This window comes from Cavia porcellus, unplaced genomic scaffold, assembly GCF_034190915.1.
Source record: "Cavia porcellus strain 051 isolate PalLab524CR breed Dunkin Hartley unplaced genomic scaffold, mCavPor4.1 scaffold_23, whole genome shotgun sequence".
NCBI classification, from domain to species: Eukaryota; Metazoa; Chordata; class Mammalia; order Rodentia; family Caviidae; genus Cavia; species Cavia porcellus.
The window spans coordinates 21,387,327-21,412,091 of record NW_026947506.1 but is presented as its reverse complement, the minus strand read 5'-3'; the positions used below and the strand labels follow the sequence as shown (position 1 = coordinate 21,412,091).

The following is a 24,765-nucleotide window of genomic DNA, read 5'->3' as shown; positions in this document are numbered from 1 at the left end:
TACCTTTAATGAATATATACTCTTTCTCTTGAATACTAAGTTTTGTACATGTCTGTTAAGTCACACAGTTCCCGCTGCTCAGATTTTCTATATTTTTCCCAATTTCTCAGTTTGATCGATCCACTTGTGAGAATAGTAAGTTAAAATCTTCCCTTGTAATCAAGAAGTTATTAAATTCTCCACGTAAAGTGGACAGTTTGTGTATATTTGAAATCAATCTTATAGGGAAAGGCCACGTGAATACTATAATATTTTCTTAGCACATCTCTTTCTTAAGTTTATTTTTTCTGGTATTATTGTTTCAACAGTTTCCACTGGTTAAAATTAGGACATGTTTTTCTATCTTGACTTTCAGTTTTCTGGGTCATTCTGTTATACCTGTTACAATTATATATGCTCGCCCATGTCTACTCTTTTAGAAGTTCAACCTGAGATTTTCTAACTTCTAATAGGCAACCTTAATCCCTCTATAATTTTTCCAAGTACTAACCTATTAGAACTTCCTTTCAGTTTTCCGTGTTTTGTGTATATAATAAATTTTCTTCTTTCTTGTTCTATTTCCCTTTAGGAAAACAAAGTATCACTACAATATGATCTACAGATCTTGCTCCTGGCTGTATACCCTACAGAAATAAGAGCTCAGAAAGCACTTATGTGACAATTAACTAAAAATATATGTGCAGTACAGAATAGGAGGAAATGTTTTATAGTCACAAGAAATATTTTGAAGCCTATCTAGCACAATGAGAAATATTTAATGATGTTCTATTAGGAGAAAAAGCAAAATACAAAATCCCAATACACAGCATGCACCATGGTTTCAGCCATGTAGAGTTGTGTTGGTTGTGGAAGATATCCAGCTCCACTATCCTTTGAGCAGTACAGCACCCATGATTAACACTTCTGCCTCAAAGCAATGAACCCCAGATCAGTGGCCACCCTCCCACCTGCTGGAAATCCGCTCTGGAACTACCCTCTCCTTTGAGAAAGCATTTCCTACAAGAAGGTGAAAAGGAAGGATGGAAAGAAGCAGAGAAGGAAGAAAGGAAAGAAAGAAGGAAGGAGGGGCAGAAGGATAAGAGAAGGAAAGAATAAGGATGGTATCTGTGGACACAGTGGACTACTATCTTTTAAATCACCTTCTGTGATTCTAGGCTTACTTTGCTTTCATAAAATAGAATAAATGCATTCAAGTTTGTCTTGAAAAATGGAAATTGGAAAAACCATCTCAGAGAAGTATATGCAAGGTAGCAATTTAGTCCTCAGGGATTTTCAGAGGTTTATGCTTAAGTCTCAACACATGAACCAGAGCCCTGGAACGTGCTTCTCTGTCCTCTCAGGAGGCTGAGCTTACTGCGTTAGCAGAGCGTCTTTTCGCTGGCCTCATGGCCACCTTCCTGTGCCAAACTGGCGGAACCTCTTGCATCCAAACCTTCTGCTTCTGGGTGGAAAATGATTTTTGAAGCAAGTTTGGCTGATGCTATGCAAAGAGTTTTCAAGACTCACAGCTTCCAGGGTATTAAATAACAGCTGACAAAAATTAAAAATATTTATGGTAGTAAACAAGGCAATAATAGCAATGCTTTAGGAAATCTTTCTTCTAGTTAGCACAGACTCTGGGGATGGAAGGATAATTGCATTATTGCTGCTCTTTAGAGAAGCTGCGTATTGAGTGTAATTATCAACACAACAGCTCAACTGCCTGCTTCCTGTTCCTCATGAGTTTTTGATCTGGAAGGAATCCAGGACAAGACAGACCACTTGATGTGCACTCTGGGGAGTTGTGTTCAGTGCTCCTGATGCCAGAAATGTCAGGGATCTCCAGATGCAGATGTGGGATTAGTGACTCCACTTCCAGGCAGGGACACTGGAAAGAGCCCTGCTTGGTACAAATATCCAGGGTCAGTTGGGCTCCTGCAGCACTTTGTGCTATGAAGGAGACAACTGTACCTTGATGTAACTGAAGCTCTGACGTTAACTGTATTATACATAATTCTTAAAATTTAAAAGTAGATGAGCACCTGCTTGGGATGGGTTGGACTTACAAGGGTTTTAGAGAGTCTCCTTTACCATTCAATAATTACTATTGCCTAATAATAATAAAAATAATACTACTCACCAAAGAAAAAGTCTTTTATGTAAGTTTCCCAATTTGCTTTTGAATGTTTGCTAATATATGATCTCTAGACAGAGATAATTTTGTTTAGTTTTGTGAAAAATCATGAAAACAGATAACCCAGGGAAAATGAAAACAGTTTTTAGAAAGCAATGTGATATTTAATTAAGAAACTGGATGTTGGGTAGGCGTGATGGTGGATCCCTGTAACCCCAGCATCCTGGGTGGTGGAGGCAGGAGAATCAAAGGTCAAGCTGAGCCTGGGCAACTCAGTGAGACCCTGTTTCAAAAGTAAAAAATACAAAAAGATCTGGGGATGTAGCTCAGTATGAAGGCTCTGGGTTCAATTCCGCGTTCCTGAAAAAATGTGTAAAGGACTCAAATTGTTCTTTTACCTTGCACAGTTTTATAGATCTGAAGAATGAGTAACCGAGAGAGGAAAGGAGGAACATATCATCCTATCTGATGTGTTTTGTTTCTCTGTAACTATGAGAAAGAGGCAAGAAGAAGGCAGGCGGAAAGAATCATATTCTGTCTGAGGAATCCTCCCTCTGCCACGTTCCTGAGAAGGAAGCCACAGTCAGCCAGCATCTCTCCATTTGGCCACCACGTACCTCACCGCACACCACCATTACCTACTACTTGGTGATGGGACGACAGCTGTCAATAAGGCAGGAAGACCCTGACCCTTGTTGATACCCTACTTCATTTTGATCGCATTCTAAGTTAATATACAATTGCATAAGGTATTCTTGCTTCTTTAATGTAAAGACTAACGCCATCACATTACAGATGCTAGATATCATTATTTATCATGAAAATACAAACCAAAACTATGATGAAATACCACTGCATGTCCACTAGGTTAGCTGTAACCAAAAAGCTGGATAATGACCAGCACTGGAAGGGATGTGGAAGACTCAGAATCCTCATGTTCTGCTTGGCACACTGTGGAAGGCACTCTAGGACTTCCGTCAATGACCAAACACAGGGTAAGCACACAACCCAACAAATTCTCTCCCAGGTATAGACCCTAAGGAACTGAAAGGAGGTGTTCAGCTAATAAACAGATAAACAATGCGTGGTATATCCCTCTAATGGGGTTCTATTTGCTATAAAAAGGTCTGAAATTCTAATAGATGCTACAATGTAGAGAAGCCTTGAAAGTTCTGGGCTGAATGACCAATGTCAGTCTCAAAGGGCAGCATATTGTGTGATGGCACTTACATGAAGTATCCAGAATAGAGAAATCTGTAGAGCAGAGAACTGAGTAAGAGTCGTTGAGGGTGCAGGTTGTGATGGGTTAGGAGAGGGGTGGCAGCAAAACATGTAGGGGTTTTGGGGGTAATAAGTATGTTCTAAACTGATAATAGTGTTTAAGATGGTCACACCTAGCTATGAATATAATAAAAACCACTGAATGAAACTATAAAAGTACCTGACGAATTTTACACATATTTTGTGTAATTTAGGGACACACAAACCCTATACAAACATAAATTCAGAAGCCACAAAGAAAAAGAGATATACTTGACTACTGAAAATGTAACACTTGCATATGATAATAAGTACAATAACCAGAAACAAATGACCAGGAAAGGAAACAGCATTGCATCGTAAAGGGCTAATTCACCAATGCCAAAAGAACTCCCAAAAATCAATGAGAAAAAGATGAATAGTGTTACGGACAAGAAATCAATTTTTATTTGTCATTTTGGAAAGTTTTTTATTTTGCTTTTAAGTTTTTAGATTTTTATTGTTTGTTTTAATGAAAATGCTTTATATTAGCAGGTGTATGAAATGGTTCCGTTTGTTCATATATTGCCATTGAAAAATATAAAACTGGCAATTGGCCATTCAAAGCAAAATAAAATTGGCAATTGGTTTGCCCTTTATAAAACAGTTTAGAAATACTTCTATATCTATACACATATTCCAAAAACCTTAAAATTTGCATGTCATTTAACTTGGCAACTCTACTCGTGAAAACTTGTCCTAAAAAAATAAGCATGAGTACAGTTGTTTAGCTGCTAGGTACGTTCACTGTGATGACACTTCCAACAATCACAAGAACGCCCTATCCTTAAGAGGGCGACCAAGGAATTAATATTTGTAAAGTGACTTAGATACACAATGAGCTCTATACAGGTACTTACTAAGTGAAAATAAAAATAAATAAAATATTATGCAGGTGTTTAAACCAATACCACAGAAGAATATTTATTGGTTTATAAGATATAAATAACATGGCTAAACTATAAAAGCAGGCTACAGCAGTACACACAATCTGATCCGGTTGTATGTACACATACACACCTCAAAAAAAAAAAAAAAAAAACCAGTGACCTTGGTCAGGTGATTTTACTTTATTATCTGCCTTTCCGAAATTCCCATAATTTTCGCAGTATATGTAGAAAGTATTGCTGAAGCATAATAAGTTTGGATTTTAACTTGCTAAAAGTAAAAGTACTACATATGTTATAAACTCCTTGAGGAATTTAAACATAAAATGTATGCAAAAGTTTCTATAAACTCTACAACACAATAGTTGTGTACATTCTTTAGTAACTATCTAGAGCTTTTTCTCTTAGGCTCATTTCAGAATTGACAGCAATTTCCAGACATAATTTTGTCATAAATTGCTTCCTCTTCAGGAGGCTGCAAAGGCTCCTCACCTGTGAGATTCACACAGATCACCAGGGAATTATTTAACATCTTCCTGTGCCAGCTGAGATCCAAACCAAAGTCTTGAATCCAGACTGTCTCCACCTGGTCATCCTCAGATGAGACAACTTTTCCACAGACCACCCAGCTGCCCACAGATGACTGTAACATCCAGGCTGCAGCCAGTGACAAAGTTTGGATCAAGAGCAAAATCCCTTGGTTGCCTGAGCAGGCAAATTACATCCACAGAAAGGTAGCTAGGGGACAGACTCAGTGTGAACCAAGAAGCTGGTGCAGGGCTTGGATCAGTGAAGCCCTGGGTACAGCTCACCAGGAAAAAGTCTCTACTACTAATTAAGAGCTAAAAATAGCAACTGAGTCTCTGATTTCCATTTGAAATTCTATCAAACAGCAGGAGATTCTATAAAAGCCTAAGGAAAAAAATAAAAATCTGTGTCTTATCAATAATTCTTAAGTTGTTAATAGAACCATGTCCCCTAAAACTAATTTAAGCATCCATCTTCCTAATGGAAATCCCAGCACTCACTCTCCCTGCCTACCTCTCAAAGAAGGCTCATCTGTTGTTGGATTTAACAGAAAACTAGTGAAGCAAAGGGCTTTTTTTCCTGGAATCACTGTAAGGGCAAAAGCAATTTTATCTTCCCACAGTCTCGCCTACACCTTTATCCCTGAGGTCTACAAAGATCTCAGCACCCTAAGATCGCTGCCAATTATTCCTAGACCTCATTATTGATACTTTTTCCTAATTATTTAATTTTTGTGCATTTCCCCTTGAATTGTAAGTCTTTAAATTAAAAAAAAAATCTGACGTGGAGGAGGAATAACCAATTTGGGGTTTGGGCCAAACTCCTTTGGCACCACGGGAAACCTCCCCAGATGCAGCTCACCTTATATCTCCATGCAGCACAACTCAGCCCTTCCTTGGTAATCTACTCAGCAATCCTTCCAAACATTGCAGACACACTGAGCATACAAAGTGGTACAACCGCAAGCAGAAACACCGAAATGACACCCAGGATTTGGAGGCAGATTTGTTTATGCTGATGGGCACTGATTATGATCATTCTCAGAATATCAGGCCCCGATCTCTGGTAGTTTAGGATTTTTACATGACTCACAAACAGGAAGTACAAAGAAGGTTCAAAGGCGAGACAGGACAGCCTGGCGATTCTTCTGATTAGCTAGCAAGGTGAGATCATTGGTTACAAGTGCAGATTAATGATCATCAGTCCATGATGTACAACGGTATAGTCAGGCATCCTGTATATTTGGTGATTCTCTCATGGTTAAAGGGTCAAGAAAGTAATTACAAAGCCATGAAGCTATTACAGAGCTAAGCAATTTCAAAAGATCAAAGTTTTTTAAAAAGAACAATTTCTTCTATACAGTTTTTAACCTTTCGGTGGGAAAGCACAACCTTTCAGTGATGAAGGAAGTGACAAGCACAGTATTTCTGTGATTCCTGATCCACAGCCCAGCTGCTATTCTCATCACTACATCCTTTCTTGGGCCCTCAGAGGCTTTGCAATCTGGCAGGAACACTTGACACTACGCTAATGCAACCAAACAGGAAGAAAATGCTGATCTGCTGCTCCATGTTCCTTCTCTCCAGTCCCCAACTCCAACCATCACCTCCAGCAGATACAGAGGCAGACACAGAGCATGTGTGAGAAGCAGGGCAGGGAAGGAACTGGCATGGGACTCAGTCCCCAAGACGTATGTCCTTTGTGTTTATAGAACCAGGTGTCTTCCACCCATGAGAAGACCAAAGGTGGTAAAAATGTAGCTACAGCAGAGACCATCTGGGGGCACAGCTATCAGAGCATATGGCATGGGGGAGCCAGTGGAAACCCTGACACAGGAATCCAATCCAGGATGTCTCACCAGGAGCAGGATTTCATTAGAAAAGTTTCAGGGGCAGTGAGAGCTTTCCTTGGATGGCAACTCCCCATGCACCACACAGTGACTGTCGGCTTTCAAGATCCCACAGAATGACACAAACCAGACATTTAAACAAGAGCTCCTCCCCCCACAGAAGATGAAGAGGAAGTATGCAAGCAGGGAAGAACCAACCCATTGGTACTGGTTAAACTCAAGAAAGTTAACTTCTTGAAGAAATGTTTAAAGGGCGACACGCTCAGAATCAATTAGATTTTAAAAATGAACTTCTAAAACTACATTGACAGAAGGCATTTGGTATTACTCTTTAAAAAAAGTACAGATAGAAATAGTATAATGGCAAATCTACAGCATGCACGCCACAGCGGGCTGTTCATCTCATTGAAAGCTCTAAAAGGTATGCCATCACTGGTAGATCAAAAGTCTCCTTTTCTCCATCTTTTAATCAAGACTCCTAACAGAAAGATATCTAAAGGGAATTTAAAGAATACACAGTCTCTGCCCTTAATTAAGAGAGTCATAGCAAACACACGCTCTGAATTTTACATGGTGAAGCTCACTGGCTTTCAGAAGGACATTCTCTTCTCTGTAAGACCAGGGACTCAGAGCAGCAAAGAAAACCTGGAAATTGAGAGCCTCTGGGGAGACCTTGCTGATGAGGTCAGCGGGTCCAGGAATGAATTGGCCGCACATGTGGGGAACCATTTGTGGTCATCGCCTGCATGGGTTCTTCAACATCCTTGGCTTAGCTCAGGCTCTGGTGCAAGGCCATTTCCACTAAGCCAGGCTCCTGCTACCACAATCCAAGAAAATCACCTGTGTAGATCCAGCACACCAGAGACCGGCACACGGGGACACAAATGATCCCCACTAGCTGCTGATAACTGGTATTATGCAGTCATGACAGGGGCCCCCATAGTTGAAAATCTCTACAAAGTCTTACAGATCTGGACTGTAACCCAACCCTGGTTTGTGTTTTTTTGTTTTGTGTTTCTCCTCCGTCTCCACTTTAAAAACTCATTATATAGCTTTTAATTTAAATTGCAAACATTTGTTGAACATTTACTTTGTTTCAGTTTGTATTAAGCATTTTAAATATCTCCTCTCATGTAATAGCTACAATATCTTATGAGGCAGATAATAGTATTATGCGTATTTCATAGATGAAAAGATTGAGGCCTACAAAGTTTAGATCATTTTTTTTGACATATACTAAGGAGAAAGCCAGGAGTTGAGCTCAAATAATGATGATCGGCCCTCGCTTTTTTTTTTGTTTTCTTCCTCTTTTTTATTGGTACCGGGGATTGAACTCACGACTGCCTGCTTGCAAGGCAGACGCTTATGCCGCTGAGCTAAATCCCCAGCCCCAATCTGCCCTCACTTTTAGCCATTATGTCAAACCACAACACCCCCAAAAGCCGAATGTGTACAGCCTTGTACCTGGACCACCAAACCTCATCCAGCACATGGTTACCACAGATAAGGGGTCCAACATGACTTGAAATGCAAAGGAATCCCATTGGAAAGGCAACCTTAGAACACAGAGAGCTGTCCTCACTTACTGCTCAAAGATGAGCCCCTAGAAGAGAGGAGAAAAACACCTGGGCCTCACTTGGTGTCATATTTCTATTTTACTTCTGCAAAAAGCCCAAATCTAAGTCCAAATTGCATAATACTCCAAGTGGCTTACTCAGTTCCAAATGAACTGAGTAATTGGTTGCTGCAATTCAGTCTCTGGGGGCTGTCAGCCAGCGCTGTGCATGGAGAGTTGGCAGGAATTATAAAGTCTGGGAGAATTAGCCTCCTCATGTCCAGAGGACACAGTGACAAATGAGTGTGCAAATGCTCCTCAGTTGATCAGGTGACACCGCCTGACTTCCCCCAGTGGAGAGGAAGACTCTGCCTCACCACATCCACTTCTCATGTGTGCTGCACAGTTCTATAAGGAGACATTCACTCTGAACCCCCAGTAACTGCTCCTGCACCACGCCACTTACCAAGAGTCTGCGATGCAAGGAGACTCAGGCTAGGATATGTGAAATGCAAAGGTGACTGTGTCCCCAGCTTTAGGGCACTTACACCTTCCAGTTGCGGAGATGCAGAATAAACCAAGGAAAGGACAAACAGCAACAAGAGACCTGAATCCAGAATAAAGACCATACAAGAAGCCAGACAGCTGGGTTAGCAACCACATCCACAGAGCAGTCAATCCATATAGGTTTACCGTCATTTGGTTCTGGTACATCCCCAGATCCCAGGTGATGAAGGCTTAGTCCCCTAAAAGGGAACTTTTAGGAGGTGGGACCTCCGGAGAGGTTTTATGTCACTAGAGTGTGGCCTTGCAGGGATTATGAGGGTAACCTCCTCTGCCCTGGTCTTTGTCTCCTCCTCTTCCCTTCTCAGGTGCATAATGGGAACAGCTTCCTCTTGGGCACACTCCCACCATGATGTTCTGCCTCTCTACAGGCCCAAAGCAATGAGGTCAAGTGATGATGGAGCGGAACCACCAAATCACACTGCTTTCTGCTTTTTAAATTGTTCATCTCAAGTGTTTGTTACAGTAATGGAAAGCTGACAAACAAAATTTCTGAAAAAAAGAAAAGAAAAAGCATGTATCATTGGTGGACAGGGAAATATCTCCAAAAAGTTATGAAACTTGAGCTGAATATGGAAGGATAGCTAAGATTTGGAGAGGCATGAAAGAATATTCCAAAGGACTGAGGCCCTTGAAGCCTGCTATGCTCAGAGCCTATCAGTCTGGCTGGATCAGGGGCTTCAGCAGTGAAATGTTTATTTGAAAAAATAGAAAAGTAGAGATTAAAGCAAAATTGAAGGCCAAGTTACGAGTTTGGAATTTGTCTTGCTAGTGAAGGGATCCAGTTCAGATTTCTGATGGTAGGGAAGGGCTCACTGGGCAGAGAAGCTGAGAGATTACAGTACTAGGTTTGATGTGACCCTCATGGCTCATACGCTGGACTCAGCCCCAGTGCAACTTGCTGGGAGAGATGAGAGGTGGAAAGGTCATTCAACCTCTGCCCTCACCAATGGATCGATGTCCTTATGATAGAAGTGTGCTAATGCGTGTGAGTGTAATCACCTCTCACTCCCCTGGGTTCTCTCGTGTCTTCCTGCCCAACGTCCACCTTCTACCAGCCCTTGCCAGATGATGGCATCATGTGTTTTACTCCCGAGACTCCCACAGCGTGGACCAAATAAGGAGTATAGATTATAGTCTCAGATATTCTGTTACACTAATATGAAACTGACTAAGATAGCCAGTGTGGTTGGATACTTGTCATCCAGCACTCTAGGAAACAGAGGCAGGAGGATCACAACTTTCAGCCTAGCCTGGGCAAGTCAGCAACTTATAGACCTTGTCTCAAAATAAAAAATAAAAATGGCCGGGGATGTAGCTCAGTGCAAAAGCCTTGGCTTCAATCCCCACTGCCAGCAAACAAACAAACCTAAGATTCTGGTACAAGGGATCAAGAATCTACAGTTGTAATGCAGGCTCAAAGAGCTGGTGGCAGGGGTCAGGGGTCAGCCCCTCAGACTGCAGACAGAGGGAAACAGGTGGTTCTTGGGCCCCATTGTCTCATCCAGCCTGGCAGCCACTAGTTAGCCCTTTTGTTCCATTCTTTACAGAAGCAAAGCTCAAGGAGGTTGCCCAACGTTGTGGGCTGTCAGTGGCCAAAAAAAAAAAAAAAAAAAAAAAATTGACTAAAGTATAATTTCTTTAATAAACCAGCAGAGCTTGTACCTGGTTGAAGAGGATGACAGGTAGGATGGGAGTCAATCATGCCTAAAGTTTTCAAGCTGAGAAAGTGAGCAATCTTTCCTAACAAAGAAGTAACCTTAACAAGAGTATACGGAAACGCAGGGTCATCTTCCCAAGTTTGCCCTTGGACACAGCAGAGTTACAAAGGCTCATATTCTTTATCCTCACAAAGGCCCAAAAGGAGCCTTGGCTTGGTAGAAGGCTCACACACTGGCCCCCGTGCACCCAAGACAAGGCCTGCTCAGGGACTGTTCTGCCAGGACTAGCAGCTCATCAGAAAATGGTTTTGGTGGCTGGAATACTGAAGCCCTAAATATCAAACAAGGCTTATTTACCTCACCTAGATGAGTCCACCTGGGTGGATTGATCAGCAATCTGATGATTCTGTTCCCCTAACCCACTACAAGGCAGGAAAGAACTGGCTCCACACTGCTTAAGCTGACTGCTGCTTTGGACAAAAATGTGTCCCTAGCACTGACAGAAAATTCTTAGCCTATGCATTCTGAGGTGAAGCAGACAGTTTGGAAAGGACAAAGCTCCCTTTGTTAGGATAGTATACACTCTTTGCCTTTGTTAGGATAGTACACACTCTTGTATATTAAATGGTTATCTTAAAAAGAACTATCTTCACTGAGGAATCTGCATGTTGAAAACTATTTATTTATCTTTGGAAAAATAGCTACATTCATGAGTCAAAGATCAAACCACCTCATCCCTGCAAGTCTAGACCTCCTGAATGGGGCCCTCTGTGACAAACTGGGTTTCCCTGAATAAATATGATTGACTATAACAGGTCCTCAGTGCTTTTATTTTCTTTCCAACACCTAGAGGTGGGAAGAACAAATCCCAAATTGAACCTGTCTTCTCCGGCCTTTCCCAAGGAAGTCCAGGCAGGCACTCAGTCCATCCCAGCTCTGCCGAGGTAGGGAGATGCATGTGAAATTCACCACGTGATGGCCCTACATCTCCCTGGTACACAACACCTCTTACACTGTGGAGCATCTGAGAGCTTAGTCACAGGACAGCTGTGAGGATACACATGATGCCCGACATCCTTAGGGCCAGCTGTGAATACGGAGACAGAGTCCTTCAGATCCCCAGCCTCTCTCCTCTCCACAGGGCACTGGGTCTCTCTGACCTCACACACAGCCCACATTTGAGCCCCTGCTTCCACACAGTAAGCAAATACTGAAGATAAATTCAGAAGACAGATTATTACAAAGGAAAGTAAATAAAGCTACCTGCGTGCAATAAGTAACATCTCTGGGAGTCTGAGAACCCTGAAGATGTGCAAGAGTCAACTCTTCCCCTCTGTAACCTGAAATGTGTCTCTGGATGCACCACACACAGAGCTGTCATTCTGGTGACATTGAACATCCTTTGTCCCTTTCAAGCAGTGGGCACAGAGATGCTGAGTTCCCCACGGAGGTCAGGGAGATTTAGGAAATTTGGAGCAGGGTTTATTTGAGCTGCTCCCGGGGCCTCTTCAACCCTGGCTGCACACTCATATTTCAACCCCAGGGGCAGAGTAGGTGTTTGGCTGGTTTGAAACACATTTCCCTTTCTCAGAGGGAATTTACAGAGAAAAAGGAATGTGGTCTTGAGCTCAGGAGCTGCAATCCAGTGACCTAAAACAAAAGGAACAGTTGCTTTAAAAGTCCAATGGAGAAAGAGAGAAAGACTAAGTCCCAAGACTGACATTCCCCACCATGCAGCCAAGGCTGGAATTCTGCTCAGCGCACGTGTACTTCTGGGTCTTTGCTCCACGTCCCCTCTGATTCCTCCTGGCTAAGCTGGGGCTGGCGAGGAGTGGAAGAAATGTGTATGAATGTCAAATGGCCTCTTCCCCAGAGATGATCTCTATTCAGGGTAGCTGTCGTCTAGAGGAATGATGACAATATGTCCAGGGCCAAATGGGATTAGTGCACAAAACAGAACAACTAAAGTGTCCAAGAGAAAGAAGGGCAGGGGCCATCAATTTAAGCTGGAGAAAAGGTCCCAGAAAGAGAAGGTCCTTGTGCTAGGCTGGACAAGGCAGTCCTAGCAAAGGCCAGGAAATGGAAATAAAGGCACACTCATCAGAAAGCACCCAGCGACTTCAGGGTACTATATGCATGGAGAAGACTGTAGACACATCACGAAATCTCAGAACCTCACTTACTGTCAGAAGACAGTGAAGGTATACACTCAATGTGTGAACAGGAAAGGTGCTAGGTGCTTTGGGGCCTGATGGGAGAAGTCCTGGGCAACTTCAGGACAAGTGGGATCTTCAGGCCTCAGAGATGCCACCTGGCTTCCAAGTCCATGTTTCCTGGGAGGCTCAGGCTTATGCTTCATCTCTCCAAGGTGCCCCGCAGCCTCCTTCCCGCACTCCTGCAAACCTGCACTTGGTTACTGCCACACCTGTGCTAGAAAACAGACCTCCTTTTTCACTTCTTACGCTTGTTTGCAGAGAAGGTATTTTAAAAAAATCAGTGTGCTTCCAAAGCTTTTTCCCAGGCAAATTTCCATAATAAAAAGTTCCCTTTGGCCCCTGCCTCCAGGAGAGGAATGGGGGCAGTGGCTGGGTTTGGAGTTGCTGTGATGGTGAGGGACCTCTCAGAGTTTCCATGTGGAAGAAAGCACCCTCCTACTAGACTTAGCTTAAAAGGAACTCAGACTGGGATCAAGAGGCTCTGGCAGAATAGAGCAGAGGATGAACCCCTCTCTCTGTAAAGTAAGTAATTTCAAATTATAGGATCACAGGAGGCCAGGTCCACCTAGAGCCCCGCTTGGGTTTGGTAGTAGCTGGACATGAATCAGATGCGAGGTCACAGTTCTTCCTCCCCCTACCAGGTCTGCTCTGTGCTGCTCCAAGCCTCTACCCCACACCACCGCTCAGGTCCCAGAGGTGCCCATGTTCCTCCTCAGAGTGAACCGAACACCTTCCCACCTCTTGCAAAGCCTGCATCTGCCCTTCTCACCCTCCCCTCTCCTTTCATTCCTGTGGTCCCAGATACCTTGTTTATACCTCAAACTCTCTGAATTATTTCCAATCTTAGAAAAAGCATTTTCTGCATAAATCTGAGGAGCAGATTTATTCCTCACTTCATACAGGGCCAGGGCCAGCTTCCCTGACCATGTGATTCCAAGCAGGAACTGGGCTCCTGGCCCCGTCTCCTCCTTGCTCTGTTTCTCTGCAGCACTGAAACAATCTTGTGTGTGACACCTGTGAGCACCTGTGTGTGTTCAGCTACACTACCCCTCAGGGTGGGTGAGTTGGGGCACAGACTTTGTGCTGATCATGGCTGTGTCCTCTGAGTACAACAGAGCACCTGGTATAGACTTTACTCAGTCTGTGCTGGCAGGAGTGGTGATTAAGAAAGAGCTGGATGATTGTTGTGGAACAGAAACAAATGGAAGCACCCATTCCCCACTTTAGAGACAAGAGCACAGAATTAAAGATCCCAGATCCACAAGGAACTCAACCTTCTACAGTGAGGCCAGATATTAGCATGTGGCAATTACGAGGAACATAAGAAGTACTAACTGGAGAAAGACCATCATCTGAAATCCATATTGCATGTTTATCTTTAAAAGTCCAAAGAGGTGAAATTGGTTTTAAAAATTCAACCAACAAAACATAGGGTGTGGTGCACATCTATCATCTCAGCACTCTGTGAACAGGAGGATCAAATATTCTAGCATTCCTTAGGCAATTTAGTGACCAAGTCTCATAGATAGATAGATAGATAGATAGATAGATAGATAGATAGATGTGGCTCAGTGCCAAAATGAATGTTTGGCTTCCTTCTCCAGTGGAAGAAAGGAAGGAAAAAAAGGAAAGAAAGATTCAATCAATATAAACCAGAGCATATTACTTTTCATGTCTCAATAGAAAATTTGGATGAAAAACTTAAAAAATCCTTCAAAATCAAAATAAATTGTAGCGTTGTGAAACATTTGCAAAGCCCAAGTCTGCAGCTCAGTTGAGAAAACAGGGCGCCCTGGGTCAGGTGTGGGTTAGCAGGAGGAGTCGCTACCAGCCAGACCATGGTGGTGATGGGCCAGGATAAGCTCTGTGTCAGGCAGCTTGGCTTCAGCTCCTGCTCTGCCTCTTTCTAGCTGGCTCACCTCGGACAGCACCACCCGCCCCTAAGCTTGGCTTCCTCTTCCACACAAGAAGGAAAGGTTCGGCGCCCTGACCCATCTTGGGGTGCTGCTGGCTGTCACTGCCTGCTGCAGCACTGCCCATGCTGATGACTCCATGACCCGACCTCCTCAAGGTGCAGGCCCTTAATGACACGTGCTCAACCATGACTGCTGCTACCTCCTGGCCCCAAGGGCTGGGGGCTGCCATCTAGAGGGCACAGGGTCCGTGTTCTCTCAGTGTCTGATCCTTGCTTTCCTCTTGAGGTACACACCAACCTCAGATTTCTCTCAGTCCATATTTGCAACTCAGGTCAATAATCCTCAGATGACCATAAAACCTCGGGTCGCTATCTGCTCACCACCCCTGCTCCTTGGCTTTGATCAGGAAGACAAGATGAAAACTGTAATTTCCTGCTTTCCTTCTCATATGGAAAAGCTTTCAGGGTTGGTGACCCACGTGCTGCACTCCAGTGCATCTGAGCTCTGTGCTCACACATGGCCGTCTGCTGGGGTGCAATGGAGAAAGCAGCTCGGTCCTCTCTCATTAAACTCCACACACTGACAGGACAGATCATAAAGAGCAGCTCCTTCCTGTGCAAAAGAATTATTGATTCCAGTACCCTCACCAAATTTCCTGATGTCCTATGAAAGGGTACTCTTTAAACTCTGAAGCCCACAAAAAGGAAGTGGATTTCCACAGACACAACCTGTGGGCTGTTCTGGGTCTGGATACCCGGGCTCCCAGCTCTGGGTCTCTGTCCTGCACATGGGGGAGGAATGTCAGGGAGGCCCCACCACCCTAGAAATACCGGGTTTGAGCTCCATCATGAGGCAAAGCAATGTCATGCCAGTGTTTGCTCCCTTTGCACTTGCAAGATGCCGAGTAATTCATCCAAAAACTACCAGCCGGTTCCCCATGCTGGCCTCTCTGTGGGAAGCATCTCAGTGACCAGGAGAATTTGACTCTGCTTCACAATTACCCAACTGAACAAGTCTAGCACTTCCTCTGGTCATGACCTTGTGACCTTATGACCAAGGAAGCATCCTTTAAAGAAATGGTTGACTTTGGGACCTGCACTTTAAAATTATACGCCAAGAACCTGCCACTTTGGTCTAGGTGGGGATGTGCTTAGCTTCCAAGCCTCTTCACATGGACTCATTGTAGGTTTCATCTCCCTAGGAGACTGACTCTAGAGAAAGAAAAGAAATCTATCTCCATCATTAAAATAAACACCTTTGTAAAAGCAGTCTCAGAGAATTAAATTTGTTGAGGATCCCAGGAACCTATATCAGCTCTTTCTGCAATGCCACTACTCAGGGCAGTGGTTTTCCAGACACATCCCACAGGAACTGGTTAGAAATGCAAGTCTTCAAGCCTCACCAGGACCCCGGATCAGCTCTATAGGTGACTGGTTCATGCTAAACCTAACACATGAGGTATATCATAGGTATGATCACAGACGATAAATGAACAATGACTCAATGCTCTTGTGCTTTGCAGAACAGCTGCCTAGGATAATGCGCTCCCAGTTTCAGAGAAAGACACCATGTGTCCCTTCCTGTCTGATGGATGCTGGGGTGGAAAACTGTGAGGACCTGGCTCTGCCTCTGCTTTGGACTCACTGTCCACAGGCCTCACCCACAGAACGTCCTTCCGCTGCTGCCCAGGCTAGGCTCTTCCTGGCCTCCCTGGCATTGACCGTGAAGTCTGCTATGACCAGATCTTTCCTCTGATTCTCTTTCCTCTTTCTTCCAGCTAAGCTCTCCATGCACATTTGGTTCCAGCTGTTCTTCGCACTCCCCAGGCAGCTACTCCCTGGTAGGCTCTCTGCCCACCCAGCACATCCTCATCAGCACATCACTCCCTGGGCACCGTCACTCCTGGTCTCGACTTCCTCATTGCTCCCCGCACCACACTGCCAGTCCAGTGAGCCTAGCACACCCACCTCCCTTACTGTCACACCTCTAGCACCTTGACCAGTGCTGGGGGCCACTATTTAATCACTCAGTGAGGGCTGTAAAAGAATCTATGTGCTTCTTCCACAAGAGGCAATCAATATACACCTATTTTAAGTTAGTATCGATTGTTTGACTCTAAGGAATAAATAATCAACCACTAACCTAGCAAAGAGTTCTGTGGATACAAGGATATATTTTTCAGTGCCTTTTTCTTAATACAATTTCCAGTTTCCAAGTCTCTTTTTTCTTTTTTAAGATATGCCCACTCATGAATATTTGGTCCCTGGCTGCAGCACGGCCCCATCCTTGGGCACAAGCAGCACAGGCGTGGCCACTTCAGCTCCCGCTGCTCCTCTCACTGCCAAGTCAGAGGGACAATGAGCCTGAGGCTTAGACTTCCATACCAACCCAGGAGAACGTGTCACACCACCCAGGAAAGCCAGTTCCTCCACTCCTGGTCTCCCTTCTGCACATATCTGAATTTTAATTTCTGTCAACTTGACTGGGATGAGGGCAGAGTCTTGGATGACCCTTAGACCGAGCCCATCCCCGAGCCTCCACTGAGAAGCCCATGAGGCAGCTGGAACACCAGCTGCCTTCACAGAGGGCTGCTCCTGACCATGGGGTCTCACTGAGTCATGAAGTAGGTTTGTCACACATCCATCTGCAGGTGGCTGGAAGGAAAACAGCCTCAAGGGATACTCAGTCCAGGTGTCCTTGATTCTGAGGAGCATTGGCATCTACCAGGGACCCTGACTTTCTGGAGAGCAAGCTGAAAATACAGCATGTCCTGTCCTCATGAGGGCCATGGCTAGTGAAGGCAGTCTTAGGCTGGGGATTCATGAGAGAAACCTTACTTAACCTCATAAGAACCTCGGGGCATCGATATTATCTCTCTGAAGAATGAAAAGAATGGAATTTCAGAGGCGTCAGATCCCTTGCCCATGACCACTGTCACTTATTCATTAACTTATTCCAGAAAGGATTTAAGTCAGCTCACAAAGCTACACGCAGGATGGAATAAAATGAAAATCTAGGGAATGAGGAAAACAGGAAAGAGAAAAGTGAAACCAGGCTTGTGATGAACTTTAAAAATAAAATACATGGCCTGGAGTTGTGTGCAGCTGATAAAATGGGTCACCAGCTTGGTCCCGAGCTGTCTGATAACCACCTGGAAAAGGATAAAAGGAACAGTCCATAGTTTAAAGTTCCTGCACTGTTTTCTTAGGTGAGAATGCCGGGTCTTCTGTGAGAACACAGTAACACCTGGTGTGCAAATAGTATCAGATAGCATCGTTTTCTCTATCTGATGGAGAGAAGGAAGTAGAGTAAGAGGAAGCTATAGCAAAAAGATATAACCTGACAAAAAGAGCTAAACACCAAGAAGAGCTCAGAGCCTTCTTCCCATCCATGCTCCCCTCCTGCAGCTGACACCCCCATGTTAACCTAAGATCATCACAGGAAGGATACATGATGCTCACATCACTATGTAAGGAGATGAAGAAGAGAGGCATCAAGAAAATTCAAATACATGAAACATCTTTTCCTGCACTCTTCATGCTCTTCCTAAGAGAGATAAAACATCTGAGTTTCTTTCATTAATTTTGGGCATGAACAACACATAGAGGATGAGTGTATGTGGCTTAAATTCAGAGCTATATATTCATCTTATAAAATTAATCATCCCTTCTTCATCTTCCTATCCAGTTCCCATTGCCCTAGCAACTGAAATAATTTAGAAAGAGCACACTATGGAAATTTTAATGAATTCCAAAGTACTGTCTGGTTTTGTTTTGTTTTAGGAAAAGTATCAAATTCTGCACAAGATATGAAGAAGTTCTTCCAGAAGTCTAGAAATGACCATTTCAAATAAAAGAAAAACACTTCTTCCACTACTAGCCCCAGATGGCACAGGACCTTTGGAAAGCAAGCTCTGCACAAAGCAGGTTAATATTTCAGGGCAGTGAAATAATATCAGTAATAAAACCAGCCTGACTGAGCCTTGCTCTGGGCCAAGCCTTGATGAGAACCTTTTAGGAGCGCCTGATACTGTTCCAGCCGTAGACCTGCATGGCAGCTCGGGGTCCTCTCATTCAACTCCTGAGACATCATTCAGGCCTTCAAGGTGTGAACTCACTACCTAACAGCCAGCACTTGCACGTGGAGCTCTTTGGAAGGCCACGTGTGATTGCAAGTGTACTTGGAAACTTCACACACGCTGCCCACTGTCTCCCACAACCATCAGCCATAGTGGCCTCCACTCTGGGCCTCAAGCAGGCCTTGCTCTTGTTGGTACAGGGTCTGTTGCTCTCTCTGCTCTCTGTCTTTTTTTTTTTTTTTTTTTAATTTTTTTATTTTTATTTAAGGAGAAAAGAAAAGAAAGAAAAAAAACAGTGAAGGGGTACAAGTTATACAGATTTACAGAAGAAAAAAATGCGCAGTAGGAAATCACTAGTTAATGGATTACATATTGCCATCTTAGAAATAATTGTTCAAGTCACAAAATTAAAGCTTGTAGAGTGGACATTCCAACAATGATACTGCAAACAGTTCTGTTCAATGATCCAATAAAACTCTGTGATATCATTTTCTATCTTATACTGATGGGACCTTGTCCATGGAGAGGGTCACAACACAGGAAGGTTCTCCATGAAAGCTCTTCCTGTCCACCCAACTCAAAATTGACTGCCCAAGTCCTGCCTATCATGTCACCCTACTTCTTCCTCTTCACTTCTCTCAGTGGGGAATGGCTCCTTTTCCTCTTTATGCTGCATTTTCTGAAGGAACAGCTCTGTCATTCTTGTTTGGTCCGCAAATACCTGGCAGATAGCAGTTGCTCCATTAAAGTTGTAAGAAGGGAAAAAAGTAATCGAGTCTTCTCTGAAGCTCATGGCAGAAGCAGGGCAGGCATGAGCCTGATGGACAGGGGAGTGTGAAGGCAGCCATGTGGGCCACACCTCATCGTCTTGCAGGAGAAAGAGCAGCACTCACAGACTGGAGGATTTGTGGATGTGGATATAGACAAGAGGCAGCCGGGGTAGAAGCTCCAAAAACAAAAAGGAAGAGAGGGAGAAATGAGAGTGCAAGAAGGAGGGAAAGAGAGGGAGAATCAAGTAGCAGGAGACACTGGTTAAATTTTCAAATGATTTGGGGCTGGGGATTTAGCTCAGCAGCATAAGTGCCTGCCTTGCAAGCAGGCAGTCGTGAGTTCGATCCCTGGTACCAACAAAAAGACAAAAAACAAAACAAAACAAAATTTTCAAATGATTTGAAGGCTACAAACTGGTAGGTGGCACAACTGAAGTGTCAGTATACCTTAATTATAGATCCAGGGTGAGAGCCAATCCTAAAGGCTGAGGCAGTAAAGCCAGCAACAACGATGACATGCTCTAGAATGAATATCTCACTTGACTGAGGAATCTAGTTCTAGTGGGAGTTTGCAACAAGTCATTAAAAGAGTAAAACTGTCTCAAACATGTTTTTTGAAGTAAGGGAAATGGACTGCATGGTAATGATAGGATAGTAGTTATGTTTATGTGATTCTCTCTCACACACAGACACACACAGATAGACACACACACATACACACACACACACACACACATCTGTACTATCTGCTTTCCTCTCTTGTAATTGTGATGAACGATTGGCTTCCTTTTCAGGCAAACTGAGGAGTCCCCTGAGGGTCCTAGAAAGGACCTCTGGCCATCACAGGACCCCAGTACACTAACTGCAATTATCCCACAGTGGTTTTAAGGCTTTCCTGCAGCTTTCCACCTCCCATACCCTGCACAATGCCATCTGTGAATCCCCCATGGCCCCTTCAGTTCCCTCCAGCTGTGAAAACCACTGCAGGGACAGAAAGAAACATTTCCTAGATTCAGAGTCCCCAGACCAAGTGGGGACACTGAGCCTGGGAGAGCAGAGAGGAGACAGGGCCGAGAAGCAGTGATCTAGAACTGTGTGGGCTTTGAAAGGTCACTTTCCTTCTCCTGGCTTCCCTGATGTGTGGCCACCCTAAAGGTTCTGCTGCTATAGCATAGGTGGCACTCATACAAAATTATGAGATGTGATTGAAAAATAAATTTCAAAAATGTGATTAAATTTTTAAAAATTCATTACAGTAAGGGATGAATTGCTATAGTTCCCCTCAAATACCTCTCACTTTGGACACGCCCCCTAGTCCTTGCCACTTTCTGATGCAGCTCTGGAAGTCCTCTTTCATGGGTGTCATTAGCTGCCCTGTCATGGATGCCTCCGTGTCCTAAATTGGTGTTGCAAGTCAATTCAAAACATTTCCCTTTCATAGTCATTTAGATTTTGGGAAAGAGCTAGAAATCACAGGTGCCAGGTCCAGTGGATAAGGAGGACACATCGTCATGTTTTTATGAGCCTACTTTTCTGTTGGATGGCACTCGGCAGCAGCATTCACTGAATTTTATCACAGCTAGTTAAGATACTTGGGAAGGAGTACTTCCAGAACTGCTTCAGATAATGGCAAGAACCACAGGCTAAGTATGTTTGAAGTGTGGAAGTGGGGAGTAATTTAAGGGGATTACTGGCAATGTGTCTTTTAGTGGAATAAGTCTAATTTAAATATTTGCCATATATTTTAATAACCCGTGTACACCATGCAAGACTTGGGTCTGAGTCTGGGGAAAGGTCACTGCCAGGCTATAATGAGTACAGGGGCAGGGGAACTTTTCTTTGCTCGATTTACCCACACAATGCCAGCCTGCCTCCTGGCCTCCATGCAGGGTCCTGCCCAGGGTTCATGTGATCAGCGAGGCAGTGAGTTGACAATGGCTGCCAAGGATGCTGGGGGACCCTCTGTGTGTGGGACCGTGATTCTTCTCAGATTTCTCAGTCAGCCTCTGGGACTCAAGGGTAAAGCAGCCTGAGGCTGGGCGAGAAGATGAAAACACGAAATGAGAGAGAAAAACATACAGCAGTTTCCTCAAAAAGCCAGCTGTGAATCCAGACATAACCAAGTGATCCAGGTCCATTTCTCCACAGGACACCACCCCACCAGCTGCTGGGAATTTCTCATCAGGGAAGAATCCTGCACAAACTGTTAAAGGAGGCCATCTATAACGTGTAGAAAAGTCAGCTAGCAAAGCCAAGGCTGAAGACATATTATTAACAGAGTAGTTGACATTTTTACTTGACTTATGATGAAATGATTTTGCACTCAAACACATTTGGTTGATTAATTAAAGCAAATTGTTATGATTACGAAGAACTTGATAATACATCAAATTTTTATACCCAATTAGCCAAGAAGGGTTAAACTGATATGTGAATATACAAATATCTGTACTTAGAAAGTTTCCAGAAAGAGCAAGTATTGTTGAGTAATAATACAGTCATTTCTTGTTCATTTACAAAGTAACAGATTTCCAAGTATCTGACAATGGATGATTTACTATTTAAAATGCTGGATTTCATAAATTGATAGCTACAAATCCCAGGCATTTCAACTCTAACTTGGAAAAGTCAGAATTAATACTTTGACCTTACGAAAAGCACCTTAGGAAAAGCTGTTTGGGAAAGGTGGTGAGTGTTAAGAAATCCAAAATGCCAGCCTCCCCCCAGAATCATGCCTTCCCCTCTCCTTTCTCTGGTTGTGATCGGAGTGGTACGTGGAAGGCTGAGTGTGTCTTACACTACTTTGTTTTCTGTCTTTAAAGGAGGTTACAAATATTTCTCTGGATAATGAAGGGAAAATAACAAGAATCAAGTTCCACTACAATTTACATGTGTGACACTGATAACATCACTAATTCCGAAGACTTGTAAAACACGTGTCACAGACATGGTCCTCATCATATTTTCAGGTTCACTTAAATCCCACCAATGATTAAGAACATATAGGCAAAAGTCACACATGTGGAATGTCATGGAATTGCTTTTCTCTTTGTTGTAAGTCAAAACCAAGTCTTTTAAGCAATCACAATGCAATCTTAACTAAGCCTATGTCTTGCAGTGTCATGGTAGAGGAACAGGTAAGTGGATGATTGTCCCAAAGCCTCATCTGGAGATGCTAATGATCAGAAAGATACCCAAAAAGGGCACACACTTTCTGTATTCCCCATAGAGAGGTGCGAACAAAGGCAGGTAGCACCTGAAAGCCCCTTCTGTCCACCCCATGACAGCACCACCCCGTAGTCCACAGCAGCTGTCTTACCTAGCAACTCTGCTGGAACAAAGAACCAGGGTCACAATGTTAGAAAGTGGCAGAGTGGTGATGAGTCCAGATTGGTTCCCCCGCTCCTGGTACCTTCTCCCTCACAGCTTCACAGTCTCCCTGGAAATCCTGAGACCTGGTCCTAAGGCTGTTCTATGTTGCACCTCATTGATTTTCTTCTTCGCCACACATGTGCTTGGAGGACAGGAGAGACGCCCAGCATCCAGAAATACAGACCACCTCCCAGGTGTGTACTTCTAGAGGTTGGAGACTCCACCAGCAGGTGCCGAATAGGAAGAACTGCTGACCTTGCCCTCATATGTGCCTCTGTCCTTTCCAGGTGAGAGTGACCAGTGGCAGAAGTGTCCTCTGCCATCACACAGGGCACAGTAGGCAGAGTACAAGTCCACCTCCCTGCACACACCATCCTCAGCCTCCCTGTGGAGATCCTAAGAGCATGCTCACAAGTTGTCTGCACTAGGTATGTCATACCCCTGACTCAACAAGTAACTTCCACTGTACTGCTGTGACGGACAGAGGGGATCAAAGCCACAGGAGGATTCAGTTCCCTTTGCTCCTGAGCAGTGAAGCTGTCCTCAAGGCTTCTGACAAGGCATTCATCACTCTCCTGCTGCAGTCCTGGGAACATAACAATGACTAGTTCACCAAAACGAGGGAAAATAGAAATTTAAGGAAAAGTGCTCATCTCTGTAGCCTGTTCTCCAGTTTTGTTCTCAACATGATCCTTTGAAAGGGGATAAAACCATAGTGTGGGCCCAGCCTTTCCATGCTACTTTGAGCAGAGACGTGTCCAATCTAAATTTTCACCAGAGATTTGGGGAGCTTCTCAAAGTGGCCTTGCTCTGTTTAATCAGCTCCTTGGTAGTGGAAGAGACTGTGTCAACAGTAACTTCATTGAATCTAAACATAGCACTCCAAAGGGGTTCCTGGTAACCCCCACTTCACCGATTCACTGAGCTTCAGAGAACTTAGGTACATGAGCTCCAGGAAACTGCAAAGCTTTGAGACAGGGTCTCACTATATAATCCAGGCTGGCCTTGAATTATGACCCTCCTACTTCAGGTTCCCTGGTGCTGGGATTACAGGCATGCACCACTGGATCCATTCCACAAAACCTTTAATTGCTGTGTTCTACTGCTTCCCAGAAAAGCTCCAGTGAAGATATGTAGATCCCAAATAATGCCTGGGTTGTCCAGGTGCTAAACTCAGTTTCACATTACAGGAGTGAAAAAGCTCAGGATGTGTTTCATACATGTACAAATTCCCCAACATAAATGGAACTGTTATGCATTGTAAGCATATACTAATAATAAAAAGATCTCTGGACTGCAACACAAAAAGAGTAGGTCCAACCTGAGGGTTGCTACCAGGAGGAGAAGGAAGAGAATTTGGAAAATTCAAATTGTAACAGGAAAACCGGGTGTGGTAGCACACTCCTGTAATCCCAGCACTTGGGAGGCTGAGGCAGGACAATCATTTGCATGTTTGAGACCAGCCTACGCTACAAAGTGAGCCCAAGGCCAGCATGAACTGCATAGGAACACCTGTCTCAAAAAGATAAAAAAAATTATAGCAAGAGCTCCATGCGTGACTCGGAGCCAAATGGTCTGGCAGATACAGCTGTGTTCAGGGATCTGCGATGTCAGGGACTCGCCTTTTTCCACCTCACTTGGAGCTGCCTTTATACAACTTTTATGTCCAAAGATCAAATAAATGAAAGATCACATTTAATGAGAGCGAGGGGAAATCAACTGGTGGTAATTAAAGAGCAAAAATAACCTTTTGTGGTTGCAGACCACAGGAGTTTCCTAATTTGAAGAGGCACAGGCACTTAAACAAGGATGGCTGGGCTGCTTTCAGCTCATGCTTCCCCACACCCACTGTGGTTACAGCTATCAGCAGCCACAGCTCTTGAGATCACAGGATTGTGCAGTAAATGGAAGCACAGTCAGGCCAGACCCATCAACCAAGAGTACAACCTTGTAGCGT

General features: G+C 43.9%; 1 protein-coding gene across 6 annotated transcripts in view; it reads right to left on the bottom strand.

The window, feature by feature from the left end:
- The window catches only part of LOC100723642 (BMP-binding endothelial regulator protein), a 217,395-nt gene that overhangs the window by 34,319 nt on the left and 158,311 nt on the right, over positions 1-24,765 (bottom strand). The gene's annotated exons all lie outside the window — the stretch shown is intronic.